General features: G+C 42.5%; 1 protein-coding gene across 3 annotated transcripts in view; it reads left to right on the top strand.

Annotated features, from left to right (window-relative positions):
• Positions 1-6,731: 6,731 nt before the first annotated feature.
• thrb (thyroid hormone receptor beta) overlaps positions 6,732-17,902 on the top strand; it is an 89,925-nt gene continuing 78,754 nt past the window's right edge. Inside the window, exons 1-2 of one of the 3 annotated variants that reach the window (XM_081716288.1) lie at positions 6,732-6,996; positions 14,866-14,938. The gene's annotated coding sequence lies outside the window, so the exon portion shown is untranslated. The remainder of the gene's footprint in view (positions 6,997-14,865; positions 14,939-17,902) is intronic. The other 2 variants (XM_027024642.3, XM_027024649.3) reach the window with 2 other exon arrangements.

The raw sequence follows: 17,902 nt of genomic DNA, 5'->3' as shown, positions 1-17,902 counted from the left end.
TTACACACACACAAGGCCCGATAAACTTGTTTTACTGCATCATTAGCATTCCTGTGTTGCTGTGCTGCAACTTGTGTAAATATTGCTAATGGTTTTCTCTGGAGGTATGGCATTTCCAACGGCTTCATATGTCATCAGTTTATTAACTTTTACTTTCACAGCTACAAATCCTAACTTGCCCCAGAATCATAATGCATAAACTGCTATTGTTTGCTTGTATAATCAGTTCTAATAGTGAAAGCAATTTATTTGATTGTTCTATGAACAGTTGTATACTAGGAACTGCTAGGAACCACCCAGTGCACTGTTTGTTAAGGTATAATATAGATTTTTAATACAGTTTCTTTTTCAGGACTGTCAGCATGATCATGACAAACCTTCAGAGCTGCCAGTCCTTGAAGGTATTTGACCTTTTGATCCTGTTTTGGGCCTCACGATTGACATAAATGTCACCACGTGGAGGCAGCAGAGAGTTGTTTTGGCGCGTGAGGTTACATAACTTGGCTGAGTTTCAGTTTCGGAAAACCTCTGGGCCTTTAAGAGTCGGGTAAATTACAGAAGCTGGCATCCTCTATCTTGTAAAGTCTGATTCAATATAGGCTTATCAAAATGTTAGAAATGTAAGACAATGAAAGCTCCCAGTACAGCTTTTTTAAGTCTCGGATGGTTGCGAATAAGAACTCATTTCTGGGTTTTTAAAACTACAGGATGGATTGACGGATAGTGCGGATATGATTGTAAAAATGTCTATTCAACTGGGTGTTTAAAGTCCCTGCGTAGCCGCTAGAGGTTTAACAGCGATGCTTGGGAGAGGGTAGACACGAAGAGCAAGGCTGGGACTGTAATGCGCCCTGGACAGGACTACAGATGAGGACACGCAAGCAGACGTAACTTTGTACTGGAACAGACTTTGAAAAACACTGGACAACTGCGTGCTGGGCAATTAAAATGGGAGCAGTGAAGGTCAAAGTGAATATCATTCCAAGCAGGTATACTGCCAATGTCCACTCAGAGTGTATACTCTAAATCTGAAATGTAGCAGTTGAATGGGGGATACAGTAAAATGCCAGGAGAACATTAAAGGCTCAGTAATTATACCGGATAGGAAAATGACACCTAGTCAAAAAGACTGAACTATCTGGTAAGATGTAGCTAATTATTTTGCTTTAAGTGATGACTGAATCCTTAGGCCACATCAGGTCATTCGCCCTTATGTTGTTTTTGATGGCTGATAGTATAACATGCAAATTGTTCAGTGGGTGAAGGGCACATCAGAAGTTTATACCAGGATATAATAAAAGCACCATTTTTTTGGTTTTGTTTTGATTTGTTTGTGTGTGTGTGTGTGTATGTTTTGAGGTGAGTCGGAAATAGGATTTAATTCTGTATGACAATTCACAAAGTAACATTAGACATTAGGGCAAATAGAACTGGCTCTTCTCTGACTGGAGACTGTTTATTTTAAGTGTGTCTGGAGTTCAAATGGTGGAAGCCGCCACACACTCCACACACATTTTACACCACTGTATGGAACTCCACACACTCCACACACATTTTACACCACTGTATGGAACTCCACACACTACACACACATTTTACACCACTGTATGGAACTCTACACACTACACACACATTTTACATCACGGTATGGAACTCCACACACTACACACACATTTTACACCACTGTATGGAACTCCACACACTACACACACATTTCACACCACTGTATGGAACTCCACACACTACACACACATATTACACCACTATATGGAACTCCACACACTACACACACATTTTACACCACTGTATAACACTCCACACACTACACACACATTTTACATCACTGTATGGAACTCCATACACTACACACACACTTTACACCACTGTATGGAACTCCACACACTACACACACATTTTACATCACTGTATGGAACTCCACCCACATTTTACACCACTGTATAACACTCCACACACTACACACACATTTTACACCACTGTATGGAACTCCACACACTACACACACATTTTACATCACTGTATGGATCTCCGTACACTACACACACATTTTACACCACTGTATAACACTCCACACATTCCACATTTTACACCGCTGTGTGGCACTCCAGCTGAACTCTAGATGAAGCAGCTAAATGTCCTCCAGGCTGGTGTCAGGGGAGCTCTGGGCAGGGATGTAGCCATGGCACGCTCAGGTGTTTTTTCCCCTCTTTTGAACCTTTATCTTGTCACCTCCAAGCAAGGGAACCCAACCACCATGAGAGAAACTGGGGCCTTTGGCACTTTTGGTGTCAAAGCTACAGGCACTAAGTAATATTTCTATTCAACATTTAAAAGGTCACTTACTTACTAGATAAAGCAAAGGTAGGACGATCGTAACATCGTGCTTCTGTGAAGATAGGAGCAGGAGCACCCCAGCATCTAAGCGATCTGGATGCTGTCTGTTTACAGTGGAGCAGGGTTGGATTAGAGAGGGGCAGGGAGCTCCAGTGGAACAATGGGAAACCTGCCACAAAGCCCCATGGGAAGCCAGGCAACAGCAAGAGGGGGACCCAACTCCACTTCAGCACTTCCTTTCTTGTCTAAGTCTCACCCTTCATCAGCAGTGGAATAGATTTGGACCTGAATGTGTGTGGTGAGCATGGGAGCCCCCTGTCTGGTCCAAACGCATGCAAAATCCAAACTGAACCCTCCCCACTAATGGTGTTGATTGGTCTTTATAAAACATTGGCGGACGCATGCACACACAGGATGGTGGAAGGCAAAGGCGATGCAAGCTCCAAACACAAGTTCAGCCGAAGCAGGCTGTACATTTATCAGCCGCTGAGCAAATCAAGTGTGCGTCAGTGTGAGTAGGCTGCTGAAATGCCTGCCTGGTTTCCAGGGTTTCGGCGTGGGTCACATCACTGGCACTCACAAGCCCATGTGAGTTAGTACTCTATTCAATAGTACCCCCCCCCCTTCATGTTGTTCTTTTCATCTTTACATTTGATAAATACAATTACTACCACTAACAATAGGGCCTGTGCGGAGGGTTTACCTCTATCTGCTACACAGCTCCATAAAATCTGCCAGTGCTGAGTTGTTTTTCTTTTTAAAGGATAAACTGCTTGCCAGTGACTGCTGTTGACATTTTGCAGCTACTCTCTCCATGGTTACCTGTCTGGCCCCATACTTTTACGTGCTTTAGCAGAATTTTCAAATCAGCTACCAGCTAACGAGCAATAAAGATGAGCAAATGAAAGCGAGTAAAAGTCCTTCAAAGAAACTCCGATCAAGCAAAAAACAGACAGGCTTTAAGAACAAAGCCTAAATTGCCAAATGGCTTCTGGAGAGGTTGCAGCGATAGCATCCATGCCTGTGACAGGCAGCTTGGAATCTCGATGCGCTCTTCTTAAAGCGAGTGTGGCAGCTGGCTTGCGTGCTTGAGGACTGACAGCCAGAGGAATGCAAAGTCATGTCTCTAGAGGACACACAGAGGCAGGGGAACTCCGCCTAGTGTCGGCATCAGTCAAATGTGAGGCTCTAAAGAGGAGGTGCAAAAGAGTCGGACAGCCACATGGAGATGTGCGTTTGTTTTGTTTATTTTATCCTTGCATGACATTTTGCCTGTTGGGGGGGCTGCTTGCACCAGCGCACTGCTGGGCCTGATGTGCGGTGCCAGTAGATCGCATTACTGCTTATCACCCACTTGCATCATCACAGAGCAGTTCTTTAAAGTCTCTTTGCTCTAGTATGAACAATCCTTTGAAGGAAGGAAGAAAAGTCATTCATTCAAATGCTTGGTGACCCCCCCCCCCCAAAAAAAAGCTGCTCAATGATAAACATTGCTCTGATATTTTATAACCAGCAACCCCCTTATTTGAACATGCTCAAGCATGCTCTGCTGTAAGCACACTGCAGCTTAAAACTTCAAAACTGTATAAAATGTAATTTTACGATTTTGTAAACATGCAATGGAACAGGAAATTACATCAGTGGCTTTTTGGCAGGCATTGTCATGCAACTTGGCAGTTTTACAAAGCTCAGAAAAGTGCCTCGTGGCTGTTGCTGCCAACCCCTTAGTGGCAGGAGACGTACAACAGGAGGAAAATGGCTCCTGTTTGGTGGCGCCACTGGCTTTCTCGCCTGCCCACTCATCTGAGGGCTGGCCAGTAAACGCAGAGACGGCTGACAGAGCAGAAAGTAGCGGAACAGTGGCCAAGGACCCCCGCCTGTGGTGTTTAGGGAAGCAGTCATGCTCCTTATCCAATCTTCATTTAAAGCGGCGGTTACGTTTGACACCATTTCTGATAATGTTGCTGCAAAGTTCTGTTCTCACGTACGTCATTCTTCTTTCTTCCTTCGCTTAAGGCCTGTGATCCCCTCCTCAAAGTGTGTTTGGGAGAGGTGGGGATCTGGACCTTGAGGTAGACGTTGTCTTCCCCAATGCACACCTCAACGTGGTGTTTGAAAGGCATGAATCTTTGAGCACATTTGTATGGTGGCCATGCACAGAGCCTGCTTTATTCATGCACTGCCAGAATATGTTAGACAGCAGAGTGTCTAACCATCGTCAGCCATCACCGAGATGATTCAAACTCCTTGAGAATTCCCTCATTCACTTAAACACTCTTCACTTGGAATGATCAAGTGTCAATTCACCAGTGTCTTAAAAACACATTGTAGTACTACAGTAATTAAAACAGAACACATAAAACTATATACAGTGTAATATTTATAAACTGTAAATCAATCTACAAAAAAGTCTGCTAAATGCCATAAATGTAAATAACAACAAACAATCACTCTGGACACAAGAGGACTAACAGAAAAACAGAACAAACTAAGGACACTGGATATGTGTATATTCAATGTCCTGAGGCCAGTTTTGCCAAATTTACATGTAGTATTATGAGGTCTTGTCAAATTTCCGATTTGCCAAAGTCTGAAGCACATTAGCTGGACCACAGATTGATTGTAATTTTGTCAAGTTCAGCGGTGGCTGATAGTTGATAATAGAAGGCTGTTGTTATATGTGTAAATGACTGCATGAGCTGAGGCTTTAAGAGATGTGCAGTTTAGCTGTGGAGGCAGACATGCTGTGGGGTCACAGCTCAGTGAGAGGTGAAAGGTCATTAGCCATGCTGTAGGGTCACAACTCGGTGAGAGGTCATTTGAGTAGTGCAGACGTGACTACATAATTGCAATTGACTCACATTGCTTAAACCAAATTCCCCCCCCCCCCCCCCACATATTAGTCCTGCACTGTATTAATGCTAATACAACCACTATGGTGGCAGCTGAAATTGTTTTTGAGGTGTTGTGTATTAGAATGCAGAAAAAAGATGAACCTGCACACATAAACGTTGGCTTATGAAACAAAATGGTACGTACACAATTTTTCCTCCGTTGTATGGAAATATGGGAGGAGTTTAAGAGCTCCATCTCGGGATATTGCCAGAAGCCTTTTCTATTATTTGCAAATGAACACTGTCTAGTCCTGCAGTATCGCAGCGTTAACGCTATATAAGGCCTCAACATAACGTGGCAAAACTGAAAATACCAGGCGCTTGTTTTGAGTGCTCACTTGTTTCAGACTGAGACTATTTGCAAGACTTCTTTTACAGTCATGGTTAAGTTTAGCACTAGACTTAATCTTAGTCCAGAAACTCAATTCCTCACATATTCCATATATGTGTTTTGAATTTTAAAATGTTAGACTGGCCTGAGGGACCCTGGTGCAGGGCATCTATCCAGCGGCACAAGTAGGCACACACCTTGCATGCTCTCTGGTTCGCATGTTAAATCCACTTGCTTAGCTTTTAATAAGGGAGGCGGCGAGCCGCGGGAAACAAAGACTCCCGCCAGTACTGGCAGCCGCTCGTCTTTTTGCAACACTTTCCGAGTGTCACTCCACAGCTATCTGGATAGCATCGGTGTGATACGGTGAGTGCACGCCACTGCCCACTTGGAGGAGGCCCAAAGCAAACTCAGCAAAGATGGTAAATGTGAGTAGAGATACTGCTGAAAACGGTGGGGATTTGGGGGGAGGGGTTCATGTGAAATATGCAATTTGGAATGGGGAGACCATTTGCTGCGGAGTTACTATTTTACAACTTCAGCAATCAACTAAAGCTAGGACATTCTGAGACACCATGTACAATACGTTTCATGCTGCATGTATTATACCTACAAGCCTATGTCGCGTATATTCTCATTTTCTCTTGTGTTATGCCTTGGGGGGGGGGGGGGAGTACTTGGATAAAATGTGAAGTGAGCCCTATATGTCTCAAGTTTCACACAAATGAAAGGCGTTATGGTGAGCGGCTGAACTCTCTGCAGACGCTCATGCACTGCGTGCAGCTTACTGTGCAAACAGCCAGGTACCGCCACACATAAATTAATGTGTTCGTCTGTGCTGATGTGGATATCACACTTATTAACGTTCCACTCACGGTACAAAATGCATGGTTCATGTTTAATTTTATTATACTAACCAAACGGAATGATACTTTTGACCCGTTGATATTGTCCAAGAGGAATGGATGTTAAAAATACGAAATAAATACATCAGTTTTGGTGCGCTAGTCTGGGATGTAGATACATTTCCGATTTAGCCTCTTCTGACCGCATGTCATAACATAACAACAGCCCCTAAGATAAGAATCTGATCCTTCACACACACATACACACACACACACACACACACACACACACACACACACAAAAAAAAGTCAGCTGCTCTCTGATTCCTCATAGCGATCAAATCCGAGCGCTGCATTTCTGAAGCCAGTAGGCTTAGCTTTCTCCTCGGGTCCATGTTGAAGTTGATCTGCCCGGACTCTCGCGCGGCAGGGTCATTCCAGGCCACGCGCTGCATACGTTCAGCTTCGTCCGCTCGCTCGCAGGTAGCCCAGATTCTCCCGGTAGGGTGCACGCACACAGCTCCGGGGGACTATTTTGACGGTGTCACGGAAATATTTGTTCGGCAGCTTCGAGGTGAGACATATCCCCTAATGTTGCATTCAAGGTTGTCAGAGCTGACGGGGATCCGAAAAAAGCCCCGTCGTGTAACCTACACTGCGAACGAAGTGCGGTTTGAACTATTGGCGTAACTTAAGCTTCAGAATAAGCCTAATTTGTTTCTTTACGACGTCCCTAGTTCTTAGTTGCAGAAGAGCCGTTTCATGTTAAGATTTAGCCTTTTGTGAGCGGATGTGTTTGTGTGGCGCTTGAGGTGTCAGTTTCGAGGCGGTTAGCACTGAAGGATGTCAAATACTCGGTTTTGTAAGTCTACGTTGTAGCGACTACCATCGCTTCAGAAGGTTATGTTGAAATTAATGAGGGCTGGTGCTGACAACATTCAGCTGCTACTGTCTTAAATGCTTGTTGACAGTGTCATTAAGTGAACCAACAGCGAGTACAACTTTTTCAGAAGTATCCTACCCTATTTCGCTGTGTCTTTAAAATCTACAGCGAAGCAAAGGTCTGACCCACCATGACAGTTATTTTAGCATATTTTCAGTAAAGCCGCTGTTTAAGATACTCGCCATATTTAGCCTCCCGCTGGCTAGCACAATATGTAGGCTTATTTAATCCATTGCTAAACTCCGCTGACTAAAAATAATTATTTCCTGTTGCTCAGGTTGATGTAGGCTGCTGCGTGTATCAAAAAACTACATTTCTCTGCTCCGGCAGTGCAACGTAGGTCAACTCTAGACGCAAAGATAATAGCCCAATTTCAGCCTCTCACATGGGTGCGACAGAAGTGAAACTCGAGTATTAACGGCTTCGCGCTTCGTGCAACACTGTTGGGGAATTAAAAAAAAAAAGCTCGATGTCCCTCTCGTGCCGCCGTACATAAAGATTTCGCAACGTGCAATGTATCAGAATTCTGTGCGATTACAGAATCAGCCTCTGTGGAGGGTAGGCTGCTTCAGGTCAGATGGCTTGCCCGTGTAGCGGTGAAGAGGGAGAACTGAAATCACTTTGCAAGCTGGCTAAGTAAACCAACAGCTGACAACGAAGTGAGTGACGTTTAGCTTGTCAATTTCTGTGCACTGGGTTGCACGTTAAAACCGCGCGTAATTAATGATCGACTGCAAGTAGCAAGTAATGTGAATTAGTGTTGGCCGTGAAAGACGGTTGGTTGTCTAGGTTCAAGAGCTGAGTTGTTCTTCTGGTCGTGTTCAGTGAACAGAGTGTGCTCACAACAACACTAGCTTATACAGCTGTCAACCGACTTTATTACAGCACGTCCTGTAAGTCCTGAAATAAATTACAGCCTACACCTGCAGCCTCTGTTGCAAAGTTATGTTTTTCAGCGCTTCTTTACAAGCTTGTTTTATCCTCAGGGTTACTTAATAGTCAGACGTCAATTGCACCGAATGAATGAATGAATAATAAGATCCTACAAATAAGGAGTCTTCATAACAATGTTGGGGAAAAAGAAGAATACTTACTTTGCCTATTTATTTGGTCTTGTATTACTTTTCTTTTTACTCATGTAAATGTGCTTTAGTTTAATAGTTATATGCATGACAACTGGATTTTCCTCAGTAATAATTGGCGCTGTCTGTGAGTTGTTCCAGTGGAATTCTTCCACTGGGTTTATGGAATGCCATAGTGAGGGTCTCTCTGGGGTGAGGCACTTATTGAATAGGCTGCTTCTCTCTCTGTTGGTTGTGTAATTATATGAGGAAAAATATTCTTTGTGCAAGGAACTGGTAGAAGGAAGGCAACACTCCTGGTTTCCATAAACTTTCACAGGGAAGCAAATTGTACACAACATCTCAACTGCGTCGTGTCTTGAGTAAAATGCACTTGCATGAGCTCGTATGTTTCTGGCCTGTTCTGATCCGTTGACTGCATTTTATGGATGCAAACTTTCCATTCCCTGCCCTGACCCTTTTCTTTGATGCTCTTAGTAATTGTGGTAGAAATAAACATGGTTTCAAGTTGTAGCACGTGGCCAACTGCTTGCTCACACCACCTGCATGCACACAGCATGTGTACAGAATCGCAACTGGCCAACACGTCGAATGTTTTTAGTAGAAGCCAGATACATGACTAACTGGAGGTTTTTCTGAATTGGAAGGTGGACAGACTTGCTGTTTTTTGTTTTTTCAGAGGAGGGGTGGACGTAGGGCTGCCGGGGCTGAATGAATTTTAATTTTGGATCGGGCGGGGGGGGGAGGATACGAGCTGTTACTTTCCAACGTTAATCTTCTGCTCTTCTACGAGCTTGTCCATGGAATGCTGCCAGAGCAGCTTGTGGTTGGGGAGCTGCAGGTTGGAGAGATCTGAGTTGTTGTGTTTTGCACCCCTCGCTGGGCCCCGCCCTTCTCAGGCTGCCTCTTCTTGGCCTTTGAGTAAGGGCTGCGTTAGAGTGCTGTGAGCTTGATCTCTTGATCCTCTGTTCATGTACACGAAGCATCGAGTGTCGTCTTCTTGTTGTGACTTTTGTTCTGGGGGGTACACCATATGGGCTATAACCTGTAAGCTAGTTGTGCTAGCTAAGTATGCTTTTATAAAGCCCTATTTTTTAAAAACATTGCTTTGGATTGGGGCATTTGCTAAATGCCATAAATGTAAATGAAAATATATATCATAAAATTGGAGCGTATATGACTGGGGTTCCAGTGTTCCAGTGAAATACAGCAAACACGTTGTTATGTTAGTACAGCATATCTATCAAAGGCAGCAGATGACGCCCTATAGAAAATATTAAAATATTTTAAAACGTTTGTACATTCAGTACCTACAGCTCAAGGGCAAATGCATTTAGTTTAGCATGGAATACAATATGTGTAAGAAGTATTTGGAACAACTTTATGCGAAAATATGTCTAAGAATAATTTCTTATGGATGGGGATAGAGCTGTTGGTCTGTTAGGTAGGGACTCTTTAAATAACCAGGGATTTTGTATTGTGTTTTGGTCTGGCCACATAAAATTGTGTAGGGACATGTAATTAACTTTGCCAAAATGAACTGGTGTTCTCGATTAAAACTATAGTAAACATTTTTAAAGTAGAAATACCTTTACCACAAATTCACCGTACTCAGTCTATATATTTCATTATGTCAGTGGCAATATCTATAGCCCAAATAATAATAATTTATTCCACAAACAGGCTATTTGTAATCTAAAGTGCCTAGAACTGGGATGTTATGGGATTAAAAATGAACATTTAGTGTTTTTATTTCACTATGCATTTGTATATTAACACTGAACAACCCATATGAATGGCACCTATAAGCACTAGTGTTGGCTCTTCTCGTCACCTCAGGTGTATTTCACTGCTTTGAATGTTTATGATAGTTGAACTATAATCCAGCTGGGATTGTTTTTTGGGGATTTTCCGAAAGGCTGACCCAGTGAGGTGAAGATGTCTCTTTGAATATGAGCAGTTATTGCACTCTGTAAGTGCCCATTCAGAGTAATAATTCAACACCCTGCAGAAATGTGCTAGTTTTGTTGTTTTTAGCATGACAAAATGCTCTTAGATTCCACTGCTTTCTGCCAAAGCAGCACATGACCACCAGCCGTGCAAACACAGCCTAGTTTACAGGCTGTACGGTAGTGGGTGCAGACCTGTCACTGTACTGTGGAATAAAAGTTTCTGTTGCGGCCACAAAAACTAGACGAACGGGAATTTCCCATCACCAGTGAATGTAGGGCTACAGTGCAGTGATTATTCTTGTCGTTCTGCCGAGCTGTGTCTTTGATTTACTGATGGTTAACATTCAGCTAACCTTTTCACAAGCTCCCAGTTGACCCCCAGGTCTGAGGGACTCTGATGTGCTTTCTGTCGCCAGACCTCAAAATGTGACACACAGAGCCAACTGCTATAAATCGCAGATGCCGCACATTCTCTTGGATTTCTATATTTCTGTAGAATTCATTCATGCACACAGTAGGCCATGGGTCACTGCAGGCTCATTGATGCTGGGAAGATTGTTCTCATGAGGGGATAGAGACCAGATTTATATTTCACCAGCCTCTATTCCAAACCAATATGTTTGGATGGGAAACCGTCTTTTAATTTTCTGTATTTAAAAGCATCTTTACTATAGTATTATAATTTCTTTAAGGCTTATTTAGAGTATATTTATTGCATAATTCTGGGCTATGAACTATTTTAATGGACAATGACCAGTACAGTAATTGAGACTAACTTAATCGCATCTTAGCAGAGTGACTGTTTTGTTGATCTGTTCTTGCATCTGTTCTTGTTCTGGCCTCAGCGATGCTGATATCGAGAAAGGATGTTCTTCTGTTCTGTGCTGTGTGTGGAAGAGGGGAGAGTGGTGCTAGATGGAGTCAGAAACTGTAGAATTAAGGCATATTTTGTTTGTGACATTACCCTGTTAAAAAACTATAAATGCTAAAAACAATTCTTGCAAGTTTTTGTTTATATTTGCCATTGCTTTTCTATAAAGTATGCGTAATGCATGTAAAGCCAAATCATATGACGGTGCTTGTATTGTTTAAGGCCTTTGATACAGGAGTAGCATGGAATTTAGAATCTACCATATAAACCAGTCTGGTTTATATATATTTAGTTTAATTTTGGGGCAGATTTTCATTCAGAATTATAATCCAAAATCTAAGGAGGACTGGGTGGGCAGGGCAGTCACTAAATCTTAGCCTTAAAAATGCATTGTGTGCCTTTTTAGCAGTCTGTATTCCTGTGTCCTGACTGAGCCTTCTTGTTCAAACACTTGTTCAAAAGAAAAGAGTGCCACTTTCTCGCAAATCAGGCATAGTAGCTGTTCTTAGATGTGCCATAATCCACCCAACTCATGAAAAGGTGTAATTGTGTCAACACCTTTGTACATCGGCGGTACCTTCACTGATCAGTGGGCAAGGTTCAGTACTTCTGGCGCTAAAGGCCATGACTCGCAGTTGCTTTGATTTGTAATGCGATGATTCACTCTTGCCTTATTGGATTTGCATTGGGCATAGTATGGCGCAGAGATGTGTATAATCTAATGGTCTAAAGGGCAGGTCTTTGTGTACATGTACTGTGTAGAAGACACTGTGCACGGAATGGATGTAATCCTTTAGAACTACGGTGGATGAAGGTGGAACTAAATGGCAATTGCACAGATTGTGGCTGTATGAGTTTTGGCCAGCAAACTCTAGAGAGTTAAGGTGGGTGCCCTGATGTGGTTATAAAATTATTGCTGATGTAAAAAAAAAAAAAAAAGCTAAACTGTTTCTAAGACCAAGAAACTAAACCATTTTTATTTGTTTGATTTTTCTTTAGTTTCAAGTTGTCCTGGGGCAGTATCATAAATGCTGCAGAATTTTATCACATAGTATCATGAATGTGAAGCAGCATTCTTACTTGGCACCTCATTAAACTGTCCCCATACACCATTGTGTTTGGCTTATGCCGAAATACTATCTGAAGAATAAGTTCTCTGGACTGCATTAGTTGGATGCTCTCACACTGCTACTGTATAAGATTAAGAAAGGTTGCCCAGCTAACTTAAATGTGAGATTGTTCATAAAGAAACTACAAGTTGGGGCAAGAAATCACGTTCCAAAAAGCTAGCAGTATTAGCAACCAAATGAAGTTAGCCTGCTTGGTGGTTGGCTGGATCATGCTTTTAGCTAACTAACAACAAACTAACAACAAATCTAGAAAAGCAAACAGTTCAGACATTTAAAAAAATGAACTTTTATCATAGGATGGTACCATTTGAACGCATTAAAGGCTGTAGCTAACAGCATACTTGTGTGACTGACTGTTGATGGCATCATTCATTTCTCACAGGAGACTATATGGGCAATGCCAAGCGATCCAGTATGATGAACTGGTATCCAGTATAAGACTAAAATAACCTGCCATATGAACCAATGAGGCCTATAATGATAAACAACAATACTTAGTTATTTATTTTCAGCTACCGGCATTGTATTTTGTGTTGGGGATGTATTAGCCAGTTGTAATTGATGAAGAATAAAGAGGGAAGCACAATGCATATGAATCTGTTTTTTCACACTTTAGTTCTAATGCACACAACTCGGGTGGGATAGCACTGAAGGCCTTGATTCAACAATCAGGTGGGATGGATTAGGCTTGGGACTAAACTGCAGGGTGGTAGATTTGCTGTATGCGAGTTACACTCCCGATTGTGAGGACGAGATTCATGTTGGTTTATGTTAATTTATAGTGTTGGGCCCCATTATTAGATATTTTAATCCTTTTATACATTACTAATTTTTGTAGCTGTAAGGAGTATGTTTCATCAGTTCAGATGCTAATGTTAGTGTGACTGCTGGTTACTGTTCAATGCTAGCCACATTTGGTCCAGCTCTTTCTTTAAGCCTGTGTTGGTGAGGAACTGGGTGATGTGCAGGTCTTGTTGTACTTCTCTATACATTTATCTTGGATGGGTTCCTCACCATCTTAAAATCCCTCCATTACGGAATCCAATGGAACAGATTAGGTGTTTTGCCTCCCAGCTTCCTTCTACTTGATATAAATTATTCTGTTTTTTTCTGTGATCCAGTTGGTCTCCCTTTAAGGCAGTAAGTAAGAAGAAAAGGTTTAAAATGCATTCAGGGGAGAACAAGCTTTTAAAGGGACTTCAAACATATACTGTGCCTAGGAAACCTAACGAAATGGTTGTGTTTCTTTTTTTTTAACCTGTTGAGGCAGACATGCTAGTTAAAATGGGCTTTGTTTCTTCCATTCCCTTGCTTGTTTGCCAGCAGTAAGCAAAGCAACAGCGAGCAATTTTGGATTAAGCGCCAGATAATAGTAAACCTGCACCGATCAAAGAACAAGAGGCCAAAGAGGCTTTTGGCCAAACTTTATGGACTTGATCAAAGTAACACATGCCGCTATTCCTTTCTGAAGTGGAGTCTGAACAGTTACTTTCGAGGCAGAAGCCCCACGTAGACGCTGTCAGCTGCAAGTGTCTAATATGAACCACTACACTCTCAGCAAATTCTTTTGCTGTATTAGTCGCCATTGTTTACATGTAAAACAAACCTTCACTACTTTGCTTTGGAAAACTATTTGCAGGTGTGTTTGTGTTTTTGAGAGTGTTTTTAATAGCCTGTCCAAATAATCCACAGTACAGTGACATTGTCACTTACAACTATAGATTTGTAACGCCAGATATGCAACACATCACTGTTACTGTATAGACTAGAGTGTCACAAACGCTGGAAGAGCAGTATGTCTTAAATGCAACCCTGATAGCAAAAAACCTTGCAAACCGCTTGACCCAATCATATCCGTACTGATGGAACAGCACGAACGTTTGGACAGCACATGACATCTGTGTTTTCCACTTTTCCTCCCAAAGGCCATGGAAGCATTATGCATTATCCTCTAACATTTGGCTGTGAGCTGGCAAAGCTCTAGTTGTTGTTATGAGGCTCGTGTTCCTAGGGCTTTGAGTTCCTGACCTTTCTGAAAGTCCTTTTCATTCTCAGTTATTGATATGCAGCCAGTGCACTGATGGAGCTGTCAGCTTGCCAGTCCGGCGCCATCGTGGATTTGCACATGGCTTTGAGGAACCCACTGTTTCAGACATGCTGTCTCATCCCATATCACTCTTCTTTGCTATCAATTACTAGGCCTATACGCCAGGCTTCGCTCTTAAGGCTGTTTTAAGTGAAATGGACAAAGGGAGGGAAGAAAACCTCAGGCCCGCCTACTTGGGTGTTCTTTCAACATTAGAGCAGAATCTCCACATAATGTCATGCTCTCTGGCTCTTCTCTCCAATCCCCCCCCCCCCCCCCCCGATTGGTCTAAATATCTACCTCCTATTCTTTCACTCCCCATTTCTGTCACTGAGGTTATGCTGGACTCTTAATCTGCCTTCTTTCACTCTCTCTTCAGGATTCACACAACCCCAAAGGCGACCTGCTTCACGTTACCTTTGAGAACGCTGTTTAGGTAACACCCTAATACTGTAAGTGTTCTGTTATATTATTTTGGTTTCATCCGTCTTTCTCTCCATTTTTTTTTGAGTGTGTGTGTGTGTGTGCGTGCGCGTGCGTGCATGGGTGTGTGGTCGGGGGGCGGGTGATCCAGCACCTGTAAGCAGCCAGGAGTCCTCGGGCCCTTGGATCAGTTTCTAGAGCATGGAACAATCAAATCACTCACTATGGCCTCCATTTCTCTGCAGCCAATAAGGCAGGAAGGCCCCACGTCATCCCCCCGGTGCCACCTTTAAATGCTGTAACACTTCATAACCTGTTTACTCCCTGGAGCTGCCCTGCAGCGCTGATGGTATACTCCCCCATAAGTGCAGTGTGTATGCAAATCTTTGGGGACACATGGCCAAGGATCTCTTTAAAGGCACGCTCACTGGAGTGGACGCTGTGCTTGGGCACGGTTACCATGCCCTTCTCACACACCATGCTTTTGTTTACACCCAGCACCATCCGTTCCCTGCGTCCACCGGCGAGTGATGCTTCTGCTTTGGTCAAACATGCCAGTGTGGAGATGCATTTCTGGAAATCGCATGAAATGCGTGAAGCAACATGTTGCACCAGGTAATTGGGTGGCATGCATGCGCTTGCAAACAGAAGATGAAAGGAGTATTAAGCATGGCCCTGGGGTTTGGACGCTGCACATTGGAGGCACATGCACCCTAGTCAAGATTTTTATTTATTATTTTTGCTGTTGAGCTTTTATTAGAAAATCTGCATTGTTTATTGCCACTTGTTTTTGATTTGGGGTTGGTGGAGGGTGACGTCAGGATCACTGCACACATGGGATCCTCAACGCACTGGTAGATTGTGGTAGAGGTCTAGAAACAGCCGTATACATATCAGAGAGTGTGCGTTCGTGTGTGTGCGTGCTGTGAGTTCGCACTGAAAATCGTTTCATCCGTGTCCAAACTGAAAAGGCGGATTGGCAGACGGGTTGAAGTTGTGAGGCTTCTCCACTGCTGTTAAGAGGTGCAGAGACTATGTCATGATGATATATCACTGATACTGTCACTGCAAAAAAAATAAAAAATCATAGACTGCTAGGCTGTAATTCAAAGTGTATGTACTGGTGTACTGATATGGAAGAAACCACATTGCTCGAGCTGGGGCATAAAATGGTGCCTACCAGGGAATGACTTTCTTGGTGGCGATACAGACATTGCCGTATACAGCCAGTGCTCTTCTGTTTGGCCATAATTGCACTTGCATATTTGAGAGTTTTAAGGCCAGTACAGCTGGAACAGCCTTTTCCTAGGTTGAATGTAAAAAAAACCGAACAAATAAAAAAAACAACCAAGGCTAACTAAACTGTGATTTTGCCTGAAAGCTGCTGGGTATTTAGTACTTAGTATTTAGTATTTTAGTACTGGATACCCATGTAGCTCTGATATGAGCATGAAGAAACCAGTAAAGGTTGGCTATTGTGACCAATCCCAGCTGACCCCTTCCACAGCCAAGTCTTGATGGCGTTCTCTTTGGACAGGATTAATCAGCATTTTGTTGATTGTTTAATTTAGCTAGGGAGAATACTTTCATTGTGTTGACATTTGGCAATCAAGCAATTATTACATTTACAAAATGATTTTTACAATAACAACCATGGTAACCCAAGGTGAACACTGGTTAAAATGACATTAGCTTGTAATTACACTGGAAGGAGAAGTTATAGTCTAGTTAGCAATCTTGCTGAGCTGGTTAATTCACTTACTGCACTCATTGACCCCATGGTGCTGCATTTTTAAATACCTAAATTCCAGCACTAAACATTTTTCTGCATATAGGGAATTTGAAAATGAACATGAAATAGTTGATTTGTCATGGGCGTGGCTTTAGAGTTACAGACCATGCAGAAACATCCTCTGAGTTACCTGTAGACTTGCCAGTGATGTTCAGTTTATTTACAGCATCATCTTCCTACATCTTCATCAGTGTGTAAGCATGCCATTTTAATCATAAACATGTTTGACAATGAAACAAACACAAAACAATGAATGAAGTGGATCTGTACTGGTTTGAAGTGGACTACTGAAAAATGTCTGCTGCAGCTGTAAAGGTGAACAGAATGTGCGAGAACATGCAGAAACGCATCACTACCTTCAATTCAGCATGGAGGGGTAAAGTAATCCCAGGTAAACTCTAACACTGAAGTGGTCTGGTTTTTGTCAGGTCTCAACATGAAATGCAATTAATTGCCTGGCTGTATTACTGGTGATCTTGAAATTATGCCAAATTGAAGTTATGTTTGCACTGTCTGTAACTCTACAACCAAGCATTTACATTTATGACATTTAGCTGATGCTTTTATTTGAAGAGACTTACAATTATGACTGAATACACTTTGAGCAATTGAGAGGCAAGGGCCTTGCTCAGGGGCCCAACAGGAGTAATTGGTGATGGTGGAGTAGCCTTCTAATTACTAGTAGAGTGCCGCTACCACTGAGCTACCACTGTCCCATTTGATAAATGAACATCATAAACCCATTTTAAATTAGACTCTTAGCCAACCTAGGCCACGCTCAGTGCAAATGCAAACTGAAATCAAAAACTTGATATTGCCAAATACTTGGGTATTTAGATGACTAAATTAAAAAATACGTATTTCATTAAAAAACTTTGTGGTTTTGAGTTTCACAGTTTTTATGCATGTTATAAAACCCAGAGTGCCTTGTGCCTTCTCAAGAAAAAGATTAAAGGCCAAAGTCCTTGCTCCTCGAATGATGAACTTTAAGGCCCGTTGCTTTCTCAACCTGTAGTTTCTTTGTGCATGAGATACCTGTCATTATCTACATAAATCATAAATGTGGCAGAGCGTGAGTGTAAGGTCATAAGACTGAGTTGGCTTGCTAGCAGTAGCTAAATGTTGTTTCACATGCTTCTATGTCTTTTTCTATCAAATTGTATTCCTCAAGGTCCACACCACTGCCTGGTCTCTGTCTTGA

Source organism: Electrophorus electricus, chromosome 6 (assembly GCF_041902795.1).
Source record: "Electrophorus electricus isolate QZ-2024a chromosome 6, ASM4190279v1, whole genome shotgun sequence".
Taxonomy (NCBI): domain Eukaryota; kingdom Metazoa; phylum Chordata; class Actinopteri; order Gymnotiformes; family Gymnotidae; genus Electrophorus; species Electrophorus electricus.
Note: the sequence above shows the minus strand (reverse complement) of the source record. Positions and strands in the feature narration are given on the sequence as shown.